The sequence below is a fragment of the Nicotiana tabacum genome, chromosome 6 (assembly GCF_000715075.1).
Source record: "Nicotiana tabacum cultivar K326 chromosome 6, ASM71507v2, whole genome shotgun sequence".
Taxonomy (NCBI): domain Eukaryota; kingdom Viridiplantae; phylum Streptophyta; class Magnoliopsida; order Solanales; family Solanaceae; genus Nicotiana; species Nicotiana tabacum.
Genome location: NC_134085.1, coordinates 187,010,982 through 187,028,241, shown reverse-complemented (window position 1 = coordinate 187,028,241; position 17,260 = coordinate 187,010,982). Strand labels below are relative to the sequence as shown.

The 17,260-nt window shown below is 41.3% G+C and overlaps 1 long non-coding RNA gene across 1 annotated transcript; it reads right to left on the bottom strand.

The window, feature by feature from the left end:
• Positions 1–12,404: 12,404 nt before the first annotated feature.
• Positions 12,405–16,833, bottom strand: LOC142182163 (uncharacterized). Its single transcript, XR_012711065.1, has 2 exons — positions 15,948–16,833; positions 12,405–12,843 (listed from the first exon to the last, which is right to left on the bottom strand). It is a non-coding gene; the product is annotated as an uncharacterized LOC142182163 (long non-coding RNA).
• Positions 16,834–17,260: the final 427 nt, after the last annotated feature.

The window sequence follows — 17,260 nt, the reverse complement described above, 5'->3', positions numbered from 1 at the left end:
TATGGCATTACATATGTATGTTGCATGAGTAGTTCTTTTTCCATCGAAATTGCTATTCAAGATGCATGACATATATGTGTATTGTGTTTAAAAATTTTGTACTATAAAGTTATATACAATTGACTGAAAATAATAGTACACTCTCCATCTGAGTTGGTTCTACTTATTTTTGGATTGTATAATTCTTGCATTATATAATATACTTTGCATCAATGATTCTTTTCCCATCAAAATTTATTATTCGAGATGCATGTATGTATGTAAATATTGAATGCAGTCTGAATTTTAATTTTCAGTGTTTTGACTTATTATGATCTATTTAATATTTTTATCTCAACCCTACGATGATTTTATGCAATTTGTCGTATTACTTGTTAAAATTTTCTTTTAGTGATAAGACATTAATTTAAACGATGCAATATATGTACTTTTTGTTAGAAGGAATTTAATTCCGATTTTTGGGCAAAATAAGAGATGGATATTTGTTTTATATTGCGAATAACTCTTGAGTTATTGAGTTTGATAAACATTTATCTCTTGTGGTACATGAATGCATGACCTTTTTATTGTATATTAATGTCTCTCTTGAATAGAACAATATTAGTCTACCTCATAAGAGAATATGTTCTTCAAAATTGAGTAAAACTTATTTGTGCACTTTTGTCCAAGTCATATTAATCTGAATAGGATTTCAAGTTGGTCAAGGATGGACCTTAAGATTCATTGAAAGTAGGGGCATTATCAACTTGTAGATCCTGTTTGGAAGGAAATTTGACTAAAGGTTGTTTCCCTTCAAAAGGAAATAAAACTAGTGATAAGTTAGAATGAGTCCCTTCTGATTTGTATGGTTAAATGAACATACTGGTAAGAGATAGTTTTGAGTATTTTTGTGACGTTCATAAATGATTACTCAAAATATTAATATATTTATTTTATGCACCGTAAGTTTTAATGAATTAAGTAATTCAAGATTTTAAGACTTGGAATGGAGAAGCACTAAGGAAATATATTAAGTTACTGCAATTTGATTGTAGTGGCGAGCACCTCTCTAAAGAGTTCTTTTGTTACTTATCAGAATAAAGGATTACATCCCAATTGACTACACCATAAACTCCATAATAGAGTTGTGTAGTAGAAAGAAGAAATAAGTCTCTTTTGGACATGGATAGATTAATGATGTGTTATTCAGATTTGCTTTATTTGTGTTTGGAATATTTCTTGGAAACTGCAAATTACATTCTAAATTTCGTTCCTTCTAAGTTAGTATCTGGGACATCTATAGAACAGTGGATTGAATGTAAGCTCAGTCTGTGGCATGTTCAGATATAGGATTGTCCCGCATATGTGCTAAACGGAAAAGCGGATACGTAAGTTGGAACTAAGAATGGATAGGTGCATATTTATTGAATATCCAAAAAAATGAATGGAGTTTTATTTTATTGTCCTAAAGAAAATAAGGCAATTGTTAAAACAAATACATTTTTCTAGATAAGGACTATTTAATAAAACATGTTCCTAGAAGTAAACTATTTTTACAGGAACTGGGAAAAAAAATAACTAGATGTTCAAGAACATCAAGACCCACACGTCAGAATTGACGTTCCATTGCATTTAAGTAGTGGGAGAACATTAATAGACATGATATGCCTTTATTGAATGGGAGTGATGTTTGAACATTGAACACTATTGTAACGACCCGACTGGTCGTTTTGCCTTTTAGAACCATGTTCCCTTAAATAAAACTTCTCGCGCTTGCTTTAACTAAATTACGACTTGCGAGGATGGCTGGTTAGGGATTTGGAAGAGTTGGAGTGAAATATGCTCATTTAATTCCTAACGATTTTCTTAAAAAGGCTAAGTTTGACTTTAGTCAACATTTTGAGCAAACGGATCCGGATCCGTGATTTGACGGTCCCAGAGGATCCGTAGAAAAATATGGGACCTGCGCATATGACCGGAATCGAAATCCGAGATCCCTAGCCTGGGTAATGAATTTTTATTAGAAATTATTAATCTGAAGTTTTAAAGATTAAAAGAAACTAATTAATGATTGATCTCATGGGTATTGGGCTCTTATGTTGGTTCCGGAGCCCGATACAGGTCCAAAGTAACATTTAAGACTTGCCCGCAAAATTTGGTGTCAATCCTAGTAGTTTAAGTGCGTTTCGGCTCGTTAGAGGAAAATTAAGAACTTGAAGTTCATAAGTTTGATTCAATTGGTTTTAAGGGGTGATTCTTATATTTAGCATTATTTCGGGTGTTCCAAAGGTTCGAGTAGGTCCGTCTCGTGATTTAAGACTTGTCGGTATATTCGGGCGGGGCCCGAGAGCCCCGAGCGTCAATCGGACGAGGCTCGAGTGAAGTTGGAATTTTTGAGAAGTGCTGAAGCATCTGCCAACCGCAGGTGCGAGACCGCAGAAGCGGTCCTCCTATCGCAGAAGCGGCCAAGGCAGGCCAGGCCAAGAATTGCAGAAGCTGCTCTCAAGCCGCATAAGTGGCTTCAAGACCGCAGAAGCGGTCCCAGCCTGCTTGGCCCATTTTTGCAGATGTGGTCTCTTCCTTGCAGAAGCAGGACCGCAGATGCGGTCCCCTCCACATATTTGAAAATCGCTGAAGCGGTGAGCTTCATTTAATACGGGTTCTAAGTCATTTTTGACACTTTGCACTCCTCCATTGGAGATTTTAGGAGCTCTTGAGAAAAGACTTCCACCTAGCATCTTGAGGTAAGTTTATCCCACCTATTCTTAGTTTAATACTTGTGTCTTAGGTAGATTAAACACTAGTATTTAGGTAAAATCAAGGGGTTAGGGCAAAACCTAGGGTTTTAACAAAAGTTAGATTTAACTACGAAATTTGTTATGAAATGGATTAGAAATCATATATTTTAATCCTTAGGTTATAGAGAACAACTTCCTTCGAAAAATTTCGAAATCCAGGCACGTGGGCTTGGGGTCGAATTTTAGGAAACTTGTGTTAAAGGTTGGAAAATTTCTTAAATAGCTAGAATTCGATCTTGTGAATTTATATTGACTAGTTCCTACCTCATTTAACTAGTTTGGGATCGTTCGGCTCCGAATTGAGGGCTTGCGTTCGTTCTTGGTATTGAAAGTGCACTTTGGAGCGAGGTGAGTCTCCTTTCTAACCTTGTAAGAGGGAACTGTCCTCATAGGTGTGATAATTGAACTAGTTTCTATTATATGCGGGGGCTACGTATGCACTAGGTGACGAGAGTTCGTGCATAGCTACTATTATGTTATGTCCGGGTAGTTTAGGACCCAAAAGCATGCTCTATGTGATATTCTTGTAACTTGATGATAAATTCGGATTCATATGAATATGTTGATCAAGGTAAATAAGGCTAGTAAGAGGCACCTTATCTGTTTGGTCTTTTAAATGAGAATTTGAATATTCCTGTGAATAACTACTCCTCAAATATACATTATCGTCTGCTTGTTGATGAGTTTATTTATATTTGACCGCGTCGCACGTGTGATTCGCGAGCGGGGTAATAGATGCATCTATGGTTTGAGCCGTTCGACCCTCGGCAGTGCACAATTTACTTTTATATTAGATCGGACCGTACGTCCCTCGGTGTTACTTGCGCGTGTTTTATTTAGTGTTTTCTATGGACTGAACTTCATATATGCCTTGAAACGTAAATGGATACCCATGATATTATCTGGAGAAAGAACTGTTCTTCCTTGCCATAAAATGTTAATTAATTGTGCTATCCATGCTTATTATAAATTCTTTCTCATATTATTTGACTCTAGTAAGTATCAAGTCGACCTCTCATCTCTACCTCTTCGAGATTAGATGGGATACTTACTGGGTACATATTGTTTATGTACTCATACTACACTTCTGTACTTAATTGTACAGGATTTGAGGTAGATGTCTCTGGCTATCAGTCTGGTGCGCATCCCTGAGCGGATTTCGAGACTTCTATGGTGAGCTGTTCTCTTTCCCATGCCGTTCCGCAGCCTAAAGAAGTCTCTCTTATGTATTTTTGTTGTCTATTCTGTTTCGGACAGTAGGATAGTGTGATTGTTTTGTATATTCTACTAGTTGCCCACAACTTGTGACACCAGGTCTTGGCACACACATTAGTAGACTATTATTTTGGGATTGTATGATTATTTCGGCTTTAATTATCATTTATGATTTTTAGTTCAACTTAAGAAGTCATTGCAATTATTTTGGGTAAAAGTAAATGAGAACCTATCTAGTATTTCCGCGTTGGCTTGCCCGGCAATGGTGTTGGGCGCCATCATAACCTATTATGAAAATGGGTCGTGACAACATGGTATTAGAGCACTAGGTTCATGTAGGTCTCACAAGTCATGGGCAAAACTAATAGAGTCTTGCGGATTGGTACAGAGACGTTTGTATTTATCTTCGAGAGGCTATAGGGTATTAGACAAAACTACTCTTTACTCATTTCCTATCGTACAGTGGTTTTTATGCTAAATTTCCCCTCTTCTATTTTCTCACAGATGGTGAGGACACACACGACTGATGTTCTAGACCCGGGCGGAGCTGCTCCCCCCATTGCTAGAGGCCAAGGCAGAGGCTGGGGGAGGGCACCGGCCCGAGGTAGGGGACGAGGGCGTCCCAGAGTTATCCTAGTAGTACCACCAGCAGATCCGGCGGGAGATCCTATCACTGAGGAGCAGGGCGAAGTGCCCGCAGATGAGCCTACCCCCGCGGTCTTTATGACAGCACCGGGATTCCAGGAGGTCATGGGTCGTATACTATGGTTCATGGATTCTATGACTAAGGCTAGTTTATTTCCAGCAGATCCATCTACATCACAGGCAGGAGGGGGAGCACAAACCCCTACTGCTCAGGCTCCTGGACATGTAGCTGCAGTGTATCACACTCCGGGTGCACTACTTGCAGATAGGGCCCAGCCAGTTGCTGCAGTGGCGCCCCAGCCCAGACCAGCTGCGGACGGTGACCCGCGGAAGTTGTTGGACAGATGGACTAGACTTGACCCTCCTATCTTCGGGGGTGAGCGTCATGAGGATGCACAGGACTTCATAGATAGGTGCAGGGACAGACTACACAACATGAGGATATTGGATTCGCATGGGGTTGACTTCACTACTTTTCAGCTAGAGGGCAAGGCCCGTAGATGGTGGCAGTCTTATATTCTTGGCAGGCCAGCAAGTTCCCCTCCCCCCACTTAGGGTCAGTTCACACAGTTATTCTTGGATAGGTATATTCCACCCTCTGAGAGGGAAGAACTGCGGTATCAGTTTGAACATCTTGAGCAGGGTCAAATGTCTATGAATGATTATGAGGCGAGGTTTTCTGATTTGTCTCGCCATGCACTCATAATACTTCCCATAGATGCAGAGAGAGTGTGGAGATTTTTTGTGGGGTTGCACCCCAGTATTCGAGCTGCCATGGCCCGAGAGGTGGATATGGGTACTGAGTATTAGCTAGTGGTAGATATTGCTCACAGGATTGAGGGGTATTGCCAGAGGGGTAGAGAGCAGATTTAGCAGGACAAGAGGGCCCGGTTTTCGGGAGAGTTCAGAGGCTCCCCAGTTAGGGGTAGAGGTCACTTCGGGAGGGCTTAGCCCAGCAGACCCCCGTATTTAGAACCACCACCCCCTCCCCAAGGTACTCCAGTGAGACCTTACTTCAGTGCGATGCTGGAGAGTTCATATCGGCCACCAGTTATTCAGGGTTCTTCTGGTGGGTATTCTGGTCATCAGGATTCTTCCAGTGCTCACTTTAGTGCCATGACAGAGAGTTCATATCGCCCACCAGCCATCCAGGGTTCCTCCAGTGGGTATTCGGGTCATCAGGCTCAAACTTTAGGGCAGCAGGCTATGGTACCGAGAGTGTGCTACGAGTGTGGAAAATTCGGGTCACATGAAGAGGACCTGCCCCAGATTTTGGGGCAAGGCAGTGTAGCAGAGTCAACAACCTATGATTTCAGCACCGTTGCCCCTCCACCTAGAGGTGGAGAGCAGACGGGTAGGGGCCGTCCTAGAGGTAGAGGCTAGGCAGGGAGAGGTCAGCCAGCTACTGCTCAGTCCGGTGGAGGCCAGCCAATCGGTGTTCCAGCCAGATTCTATGCCCTTTCGGCCAGGCCACATGCATTGGCCTCAGATGCCATCATCATAGGTATTATTTCCGTGTGGAGATGCTTCGGTATTATTTGATCCCGGGTCTACTTATTCATATGTATCATCTCTGTTTGCTCATTTCCTGGTTATTTCTCATGAGCCTTTGAGCACTCTTGTTCATGTGTCTACTCTTGTAGGTGATTCTGTGGTTGTAGATCAGATCTACCGGTCCTGTATGGTTACACTCCGTGGTTTCGAAACTAGAGCAGATCTCTTGTTGCTTGATATGATCGATTTTGAGATCATCCTGGGCATGGATTGGTTATATCTGTATCACGCTGTCCTAGATTGCCATGCCAAGATTATTACTTTAGCGATGCCAGGGTTGCCGAGGTTGGAGTGGAAGGGTTCCATAGTTGATACATCTAGTCGGGTTATCTCTTTCCTGAAGGCTCGGCAAATGGTCGAGAAGGGGTGTTTGGCTTATTTGGCTTATGTTCGAGACACCATCGCAGAGTTTCCAACGATTGATTCAGTTCCAGTAGTTCGAGAGTTCGCCGATGTGTTTCCTTCTGATCTACCTGGCATGCCACCGAATCGTGATATTGATTTCTGCATTGATTTGGCTCCAGGCACCCAGCCTATATCTATCCCACCGTACCGTATGGCTCCAAAGGAGTTGAAGGAATTGAAGGAGCAGCTTGAGGAGTTGTTAGCAAAGGGGTTTGTTAGACCCATTGTATCGCCTTGGGGTGCACCAGTGTTATTTGTGAAGAAGAAGGATGGGACTATACGGATGTGCATTGATTACCGCTAGTTGGAAAAAGTCACCATCAAGAACAAGTATCTGTTGCCTCATATCAATAATTTGTTCGACTAGTTGCATGGTGCTAGGGTGTTCTCCAAGATTGACTTGAGGTTAGGGTATCATTAGCTGAAGATTTGGGACTCGGATGTTCCGAAGACTGCATTCCGGACTAGATATAGCCACTATGAGTTCATGGTGATGTCATTTGGCTTGACTACCCAGCAACATTCATAGACTTGAGGAACAGGGTATTCAGGCCTTACATTGATTCATTTGTCATTGTCTTCATTGACGACATCTTGATATTCTCCTGCAACCTGGTGGAGCACGAGCAGCATTTGAGGGTAGTGCTTCAGACCTTGCGAGAGCAGAAGCTATATGATAAGTTCTCCAAGTGTGAGTTCTGGCTAGAGTCAGTGGCATTATTGGGGCATATTGTGTCAGCAGAGGGTATTAAGGTGGACCCCAAGAAGATTAAGGCAGTTCAGAGTTGGTCACGTCCTACTTCAGTGACTGAGATTAGGAGTTTCCTAGGGTTAGCAGGTTACTACAGACGATTCGTGCAGGGCTTTTCATCTATTGCATCACCTCTGACTAGATTGACCTAGAAGGGTGCTCTTTTCCATTGGTCCGATGATTGTGAGGCGAGATTTCAGAAGCTCAAGACAGCCTTGACTACAACACCTGTCCTTGTGTTGCCTTCCGATTCAGGGATGTATACAGTATATTGCGACGCTTCACGTGTTGGATTGGGATATGTATTGATGCAGAAGGGGTGGGTTATTGCCTATACGTCGCGCCAGCTGAAGGTTCATGAGAAGAATTATCCTGTGCACGATCTAGAGTTGGACGCAATCGTTCATGCTCTTAAAATATGGAGGCATTATCTGTATGGGGTACCATGTGAGGTTTATATGGATCATCACAGCTTACAACATTTTTTTAAATAGAGGGATCTTAATTTGAGGCAACGCAGGTGGCTTGAGTTACTAAAGGATTATGACATCACCATTCTTTATCATCCAGGCAAGGCAAATATGGTCGTGGATGCCTTAAGCAGAAAGGCAGAGAGTATGGGTAGCTTGGCATTCATTCCAGCAGAGGAGAGACCACTAGCTTTGGATATTCAGTCCTTGGCTAACAGACTTGTGAGGTTGGGCATTTCGTAGCCCAGCCGAGTCCTTGCATGTGTTGTTGCTCAGTCTTCATTATTGAGGCAGATCAAGTCCCAGTAGTTCGATGATCCACATTTGGCGGTTCTCAGAGAGACGGTGATTCAGGAAGGTACCAAGGAGGTTTCTATTGGCGAGGATGGTGTTTTGTGACTCCAGGTTCATCTATGTGTTCCTAGTGTTAGATGGTCTGAGGGAGAGAATTCTAGAGGAAGCACACAGTTCGCGGTATTCCATTCATCCGGGAGCTACGAAAATTTATCGTGACTTGAGGCAACATTATTGGTGGCGGAGGATGAAGAAATACATAGTGGAGTATGTGGCTAGGTGTTTGAATTTCTAGCAGGTCAAGTATGAGCACTAGAGGCCGGGTGGCCTACTTCAGCAGATGCCTATACTAGAGTGAAAGTAGGAGTGCATTACCATGGATTTCGTAGTTGGGTTTCCGCGGACTTTGCGGAAGATTGATTCAGTATGGGTCATTGTTGACAGGTTGACCAAGTTGTCCCACTTTATTCCAGTGGCGAATACTTATACAACAGAGAGGTATGCTCAGATTTACATTCGGGAGATAGTCCGATTGCACGGTGTGCCTGTTTCCATCATATCAGATAGAGGCCCTCAGTTCACTTCCCATTTCTGGAGAGCTATTCAGAGTGAGTTGGGGACCTATGTAGAGCTTATCACAGCATTCCATCCCCAGACCGACGGGCAGTCCGAGCAAACAATTCAAATTTTGGAGTACATGCTCAGAGCATGTGTGATTGACTTTGGAGGGCAGTGGGATCAAGTTCTTGCCCTTGGCGGAGTTTGCGTACAACAACAGCTATCAGTCCAGCATAGAAATGGCTCCATACGAGGCTTTATATGGTCAACGTTGTCGTTCTCCTATCGGGTGGTTTGAGCCTGGTGAGGCTAAGTTATACGGTACAAATTTAGTATAACATGTATTGGACAAGGTAAAGTTGATTCAGGAGAGGCTTCGCACAGCTAGTCCAGACAGAAGAGTTACACGGATCAGAAAATGCGTGATGTATCATTTATGGTTGGCGAGAAGGTCCTCTTGAAAGTCTCGCCAATGAAGGGTGTTATGAGATTCGGGAAGAAGGGCAAGTTGAGCCCAAGGTTTATTGGCCCATTTGAGGATTGAGGCGAGTTGGGAAGGTTGCTTACGAGCTTTCTTTGCCCCCAGTTTATCGAGAGTTCATCCGGTTTTTCATGTATCGATGCTTCGGAGGTATCACACCGACCTATCCCATGTGTTAGACTTTAGTACTATTCAGCTGGATGAGAGTTTGGATTATGAGGAGGAGCTAGTGGCCATTATTGACAGACAGGACCGCCAGTTGAGGTCCAAGAGAATTCCTACGCTGAGGGTCCAGTGGAGGGGCCAACCAGTCGAGGAGGCGACATGGGATCCGAGGAGGACGTGTGGAGTAGATATCCACATTTATTCATCAGCTCAGGTACTTTTCTATGTCTGTTCGAGGATGAACGTTTGTTTATGAGGTGGAGAATGTAACGACCCGACTGGTTATTTTGCCTTTTAGAACCCCGTTCCCTTAAATAAAACTTCCCGCGCTTGCTTTAACTAATTTACGAATTGCGGGGATGGCTGATTCGAGATTTGGAAGAGTTTGGAGTAAAATATGTTGATTTAATTCCTAAGGATTTTCTTAAAAAGGCTAAGTTTGACTTTGGTCAACATTTTGAGCAAACGGACCCGGATTCGTGATTTGACGATCTCGGAGGGTCCGTAAGAAAATATGGGACATGGGCGTATGTCCGAAATCGAAATTTGAGGTCCCTAGCCCGGGTAAAGAATTTTTATTAGTAATTGTTAATTTGAAGTTTTAAAGATTAAAAGAAACTAATTAATGATTGATCCCATGGGTATCGGGCTCGTATGTTGGTTCTGGATCCTGGTACTGGTCCAAAGTAACATTTAAGACTTGCCCGCAAAATTTGGTGTCAATCTGAGTAGTTTAAGTGCGTTTCGGCTCGTTAGAGGAAAATTAAGAACTCGAAGTTCATAAGTTGGATTCAATTGGTTTTAAGGGGTGATTCTTAGATTTAGAGTTGTTTCAGGTGTTTCGAAGGTTCGAGTAGGTCCGTCTCGTTATTTTAGACTTGTCGGTATGTTCGGGTGGGGCCCGGGAGCCCCAAGCGTCAATCGGACGAAGCTCGAGTGAGGTTGGAATTTTTGAGAAGTGCTGAAGCATCTGCTTCTGTCATAACCGCACCTGCGGTTGGTTGACCGCAGGTGTGAGACCGCATAAGCGGTCCTCCTATCGCAGAAGCGGCCAACGCAGGCCAAGCCAGGAACCGCAGAAGAGGCTTCAAGACTGCAGAAGCGGTCCCAGCCCGCTTGGCCTATTTTCGCAGATGCGGTCTCTTCCTCGCAGAAGCGGGACCGCAGATGTGGTCCCCTGACCGTAGATGTGAAAATCGTTGAAGCAATGAGCTTCATTTAATACGGGTTCTAAGTCATTTCTGACACTTTGCACTCCTCCAATTGCGATTTTGGGAGCTCTTGAGAGAAGACTTCCACCTAGCATCTTGAGGTAAGTTTATCCCACCTATTCTTAGTTTAATACTTGTGTCTTAGGTAGATTAAATACTAGTATTTAGGTAAAATCAAGGGGTTAGGGCAAAACCTAGGGTTTTAACAAAAGTTAGATTTAACTACGAAATTTGTTATGAAATGGATTAGAAATCATATATTATTGATCCTTAGGTTATAGAGAACAACTTCCTTCGGAAAATTTCAGAATCCGTGCACGTGGGCCCGGGGTCGAATATTAGGAAACTTGTGTTAAAGGTTGAAAAATTGCTTAAATAGCTAGAATTCAATCTTGTGAGTTTATATTGACTAGTTCCTACCTTATTTAACTAATTTGGGATCGTTCGGCTCCGAATTGAGGGCTTGGGTTCGTTTTTGGTATTGGAAGTGCACTTTGGAGCGAGGTGAATCTCCTTTCTAACCTTGTAAGAGGGAATTGTCCCCATAGGTGTGATAATTGAACTAATTGCTATTATATGCGGGGGCTACGTACACACTAGGTGATGAGAGTCCGTGCGTAGCTACTATTATGTTCAGTCCGGGTAGTCTAGGACCCAAAAGCATGCTTTATGTGATATTCTTGTAACTTGATGATAAATTCGGATTCGTATGAATATGTTGATCAAGGTAAATTAGGCTAGTAAGAGGCACATTATCTGCTTGGTCTTTTAAAAGAGAATTTGAATATTCCTGTGAATAACTACTCCTCAGATATACATTATTGTCTGCTTGTTGATGAGTTTATTTATATTTGACCGCGTAGCACGTGTGATTCGCAAGAAGGGTAATAGATGCATCTATTATTCGAGCCGTTCGACCCTTGGAAGTGCATAATTTACTTTTATGTTGAATCGGGCCGTACGTCCCTCGGTGTTGTCACACCTCCTTTTTACACACCCCCGAGGGAAGCGGTATAAGGGAGTTTTTCCACTTTAAAGTGACAATCGAAACGGGATTATTTTTATTAAAAATTCAGAGTCGCCACTTGGGATAATTTATGGTGTCCCAAGTCACCGGTTCAAATCCCGAATCGAAGAAAAGATTGACTCTGTATTACAGTCCGCGAACACAGAAATCCGGGTAAGGAATTCTGTTAACCCGGGAGAAGGTGTTAGGCATTCCCGAGTTCCGTGTTTCTAGCACGGTCGCTCAACTATTATAATCAGCTCATTATCTGATTTTAGTACATGTTTTAATCTATGGTGCAATTTTAACTTTATAACCGCTTTTAATTAATCAGGAAAATTCAAGGTTATTTAAAACACGTCTTGAACCACGCCACATGAAATGCACCCGCGGCCCACGACACATTTTATTTAACGTTGTTGAGAATTGGAGTTGGGTCACATGAAATGCATACCCGAGTTTAAGGAAATTAAGTTAAACTGCGCGCCTAAAGTAACTACGCACTTTCAAGTTTGCGAGGGCCATAGAAAATTCAACTAATGGCATACCCCGATTTTAAAAGAGTTATTATTGATTATATGAGGGCCATGAACTTAGGAATTTTATTTGGCATGACACACCTTAAATTATTCCAAAGGGCTTTACTTGACTAAAACAAATTAGGAATGTTCATAAGTTATTTTTGTAAACTACTTCGAGATTATTGCAAGGCTATTGAATTATGGATATGAATAATAAAGTATTTTGAAGATATTGAATCCGCTAATTTTAGATCATACATTGAACATTTACGGATTATGGAAGAAATGGGTTAGCCCTCATTATGTATTTTAATCTAAGAGCCCAGACAAATTTAAAGCCACTAACAATGATATCAACCAAATTCAAACCTATGTCCAACCCAAATTATTCATTATCACGACCCCAAACCCGACTGTGATGGTGCCCAACACAATGCTAGGCAAGCCCGACCAACTAACATCTCACAACCTCTTTCTTTACAATTCAATACCAATTTTCGGGATTTAATACCAATTTAATATAAATAGAAGTATGAATTTAACAGATGAAATGTGCGGAAATCATAATCACGAAAAATCTCTGTAAAATAGCCCACTGATCTGGTGTCACAAGTTTGAGCCTCTAATACAAGGTTTCAACAATCTAATACAGAAATATGTCTAAAATGCGGAATAATAAGTGGAGATAGAAGGAGAAATCGGGTCTGCGAACGTCATGCAGCTACCTCGATAACTCCGATGAAAACAGAACGGCAGGAAAGCTCGCTCTATGCCTCAGGAATACCTGTACCTGCACACATGGTGCAGGGAGTAATGTGAGTACTCCGACTCAGTGAGTAATAATTATAAATAATGGCTGAAAGTATGAAAACACGTAAAGGCACAAAGCAATTCCATATCAAGCAATAAAAATCACTAAAAGTAGTAAATCAGTGAAGAATCAAATGATATTCCTTTTGAAACAAGTAAAACCGGTAAAATTAACAGGTAGATAACAAGTAGAAATCCGCCTCTCGGGCACAGTATCAATCGCTCAACATAGTATCAGCCCCTCGGGCTCACTCTCAGTACAGTATCAGCCTCCCAGGCTCAGTATCAATCTCTCAGGACAGTATCAGCCCCTCGGGCTACCTCACAATCACTCATATCAGCCCCTCGGGCTACCTCACAATCATTCATATCAGCCCATCGGGCATAATATCAATCACTCAGCATAATGGGTACCCGCGCTCATTGTGGGTGTGCAGACTCCGGAGGGGCCCCTTACGGCCCAAGCGCTATATCAAGCCACCTCGTGGCATCATCACTCGGCACTCGGCCTCACATCACTCAAGCCACCTCGTGGCATATAAAGTATCTCAGGCCCTTGGCCTCATATCACTCAGCATATCCTCACATATGGCCCTCGGCCTCACTTAGTCCAAAAATCATCACAAGCCCCTTGGGCATTAGTAAAACAGTAGTTCTCAGCCCAGAACATGATGTAGAAACATCATTTAAGTTTCAAATTTGAATAAAAGTGGCTGAGCTTGTAAAACAGTAGATATCAACAGGACTGAGTTAAAATAATAAGTCAAGCAGTGAGGAAACAGTGATAAAAATCCCCGAAGGGTTCAAACAGTTGGCAGGAAGCCCAAATATGGCAATCAGCCCAAATCATGATGATAACAAATGAATTTCAGTCAAATATTCGGTAAAATCATCAATAGGGATGGACCAAGTCACAATCCCCAGTAGTGAAAGACCCCATGCTCATCATCCAGCACGTATCTTGCCTCAATATAGCACTACGATGTGCAAATCCGGGGTTCCAAACCCTCAGGACATCATTTACAACCATTACTCACCTCGAACTGGCTAATTCTCTAGCTCGCGACGCCTTTGCCCCTCGAATTGGCCTCTACACACGTCGAATCTATCCAAAATCAGAACGAATACGTCACAATGTGCTAAGGGAACAAAGCCCAAGCGAAAACATTCGAAAAATATCAAAAATCCCGAAATTAGCAAAACCCGAGCCCCGGGCCCACGTCTCGAAACTCAGAAATTTTTACGTCATCGGGTTCCTTATCTCGCCACGAGTCTATACATACAAAAATCTCTCAAATCGGACCACAAATGGCCCCTCAAATCCCAAATTTAGAATTTCAATTTCAAGCCCTAATTTCTTACAATTTGACTATATTTTCATGAATTTTAAGGATGATTTCACAATATAATCATGTATTTAGTTCATAGGACTTACCTTCAATCACTTCCTGTCAAAACCTTTTCAATTCCAGTCCAAAAGCTCTCAAGGTTGCTCAAAAATGGTGGAAAAATGAGTTTGGTTCGCGGATGAAATGTTTATTAAAACCCTTCTGTCAGCCCAGATTTTACTCTATGCGATCGCATCCAAGCCTCTGCGATCGCATAGCTCAAATTTCCCAAGCCTCCAATGTCATATGCGAACGCGACCCCTTAACTGCGATCGCACTGCTTCACCAATCAAACCTACGCGATCGCATACACTACTCCGCGATCGCATTGAGCAAAGTACCCCTCAGAACCTCGGGTCCATTTAACACTACGCGATCGCATTACTCCTCATGCGATCACAATGAACAACCTCCTCAACCTATGCGATCGCATACCCTATTCCGCGATCGCATTGAGCAATCAGAACGATCTTCCCCAAACCTTCTATGCCATCGCAATTGCACTCCTGCGATCGTAGAGAACAAAAAGGTTCTGCAACACTCAGCTGAAATCTGCAACTTCAAAAACCAGGATTGGTCCGATTGACCATCCGAAATCACCCGAGGCCCCCGGTACCTCAACCAAAAGTGCCAACCCATCCTAAAACATCATTTAAACTTTTTCCAATCATCAAAACACCACAATCAACACCAAAACCATCAAATTACATCGGATTCAAGCCTAAATTTCTTAAAAACTTCCGAAATACGCATTTGATCAAAAACCCGACCAAAACACCTCCGAATGATCTGAAATTTTGCACAAACATCCAAAATCACCTAAAGAAGCTACTGCAACTCTCAGAATTCCATTACGACTCCCCGATCAAAATCTCACCTATCAACCAGAAATTGCCAAAATACTAACTTCGCCAATTCAAGCCTAAATCTTCTCTACAACTCCAAAACCCATTCTGATCGCGCTCCTAAGTCACAAATCACCTCCCGAAGCTAACCGAACCATCGGAACTTACTTCTGAGCCTTCTAACACATAAGTCAACGTCCGGTTGACTTTTCCAACTTAAGCCTTCTTAAAAGAGACTAAGTGTCTCATTTCTTACCAAATACTCTCCGAACTCGAACTAATCATCCCGTTCACATAAAATACGGATAACGAAGCGTAAAGAAGCTAAAATAAGGGAAACGGAGCGGTAACTCATGAAACGGCGGGTCGGATCGTCACATTCATCAATGTATACTTAACTAACTAACGAAATAAAAAAATTCATCTAAAATCATGTACGACTAACATGAAACAGAATTATATCATCGAGCAACACATGAGCTGAACGTGGAAGTTACTACAGATGCCTACATAATACTTTCTTCTAACAATCAATATTCTAACAATCAATACACACAAATTCAAGGAGGAGAAATCTGCCAAATTTACTTTTAATAGACCAAAAATAGTACTAATTACAAGAAATAATAGTAATCATGGTCAATTTAATCTTAACTCAAAAATCCATCAGGACTTATTTAGAATTTAGGGATAACCTTAAATAAAATGATATCAAATGCGAGAAACTGTCCAACTGAGATGAATAGAAGATGAAATCGGTTTTAATAAGAAAGATTTTGCTAACTAAAGACAAAAAGTAAAATGAAGAACGTCATAAAAAATTTACAAATTACAGAGAAGGAAGAAAGAACCTTTATGCAAAGAACTTCGCCGGAATCCAAGGACCTCCAAACTCGCTACCTCGGCGGAGCAAAGGAAAAGCGCCTCTGTTTTTAAAATTGAAAACCAATTCGAGAAAGAGTTGGGTTGTGCGAGGATTTTAGAAAATTAGTGAGTTTCAGAGAAGGAGTATGCGGCTCCAAACTTTTGTCTTCAAGTTAACCAAATACGATAAAGACTTGCTTCAAAATGGAATGAAGCTAATCAATGGAATTGATGGAAAATTTTGATCAACATGGCAAAGAGAAGAGGAGGCGTTGGATTTGAGCAGAAAAATTTATAAGATTAAATGGAATTTTTGGGAATCCGAAAAAGGGATCCTTCTTTTGGTTTTTGATTCCTGAAGAAGAAGCAGATGAGAATCGGCTCTCTCTTCCTTTTTTCTGTTTTTTACTTTGGAATTAGGTTCCTCTCTCTCATTGTGCGCTGCGGTTGTTTGCTTCAAGCCAAAGAAAGAGCAGCCATGGATTTTTGAATTCGGTTCCTTTTTTATGTTGGAGAGGATCGTTTAGAGTAAACGACGGATTTGATGGATTTTTTAGGCGTTCCTCCAGCTTTCTCTTTTGTTCTGTCTCCCTGTATTATTGAGTGTCTTCTTGTATATATAAGAGAGAGACGAAGAGAGGGAATCCGTTGGAAAAGAGTGGGTGTGTGTTGTCAGGGAATAATTCTGTTAGGTGGGCACGTGGTTTTTGTAGGAAAGATGGGAAAATGGGGCCACTTTAATTTTCCTTTCTTGCTTTTGCTTCTTCCGTTCTATTTTTGCTTCATTACTTACTTTTTTTTTCATTTTTTCTTTGTTTCTTATTTAGTTTAATCTTTTTTTTTTTTTTGCTTAACCATGAAATATTAAAAGAAATTAAGAGCTATATCAAAGTAGTTTAAACATTATTTGATATTTATTCAACCCTACAACTTAAATACTAAAATAAGTAAATAAATTTTATTTTATTTTTGTTTTTCTTTTGGAAACTAAGTGTCAAGGCTATTTTTGTATATATTTTTTAAGAGTATAACTAACAAGACAAAAATATAAACTTCATAAAATAAAGAAAAATATTTTTGTAGTTTTTTTTAAAAAAATAATTAGTACTATTAGACCTAAAATTAATATCTAAGCATTAAAGGTATAAAATTTCAGGGAAGATAAAAAATTACATGTCTAGAGGTGTTACTTGCGCATGTTTTATTTAGTGTTTTATGTGGAATGAACTTCATATATGCCTTGAAACGTAAATGGATACCCATGATATTATCTGGAGAAAGAACTGTTCTTCCTTGCCAT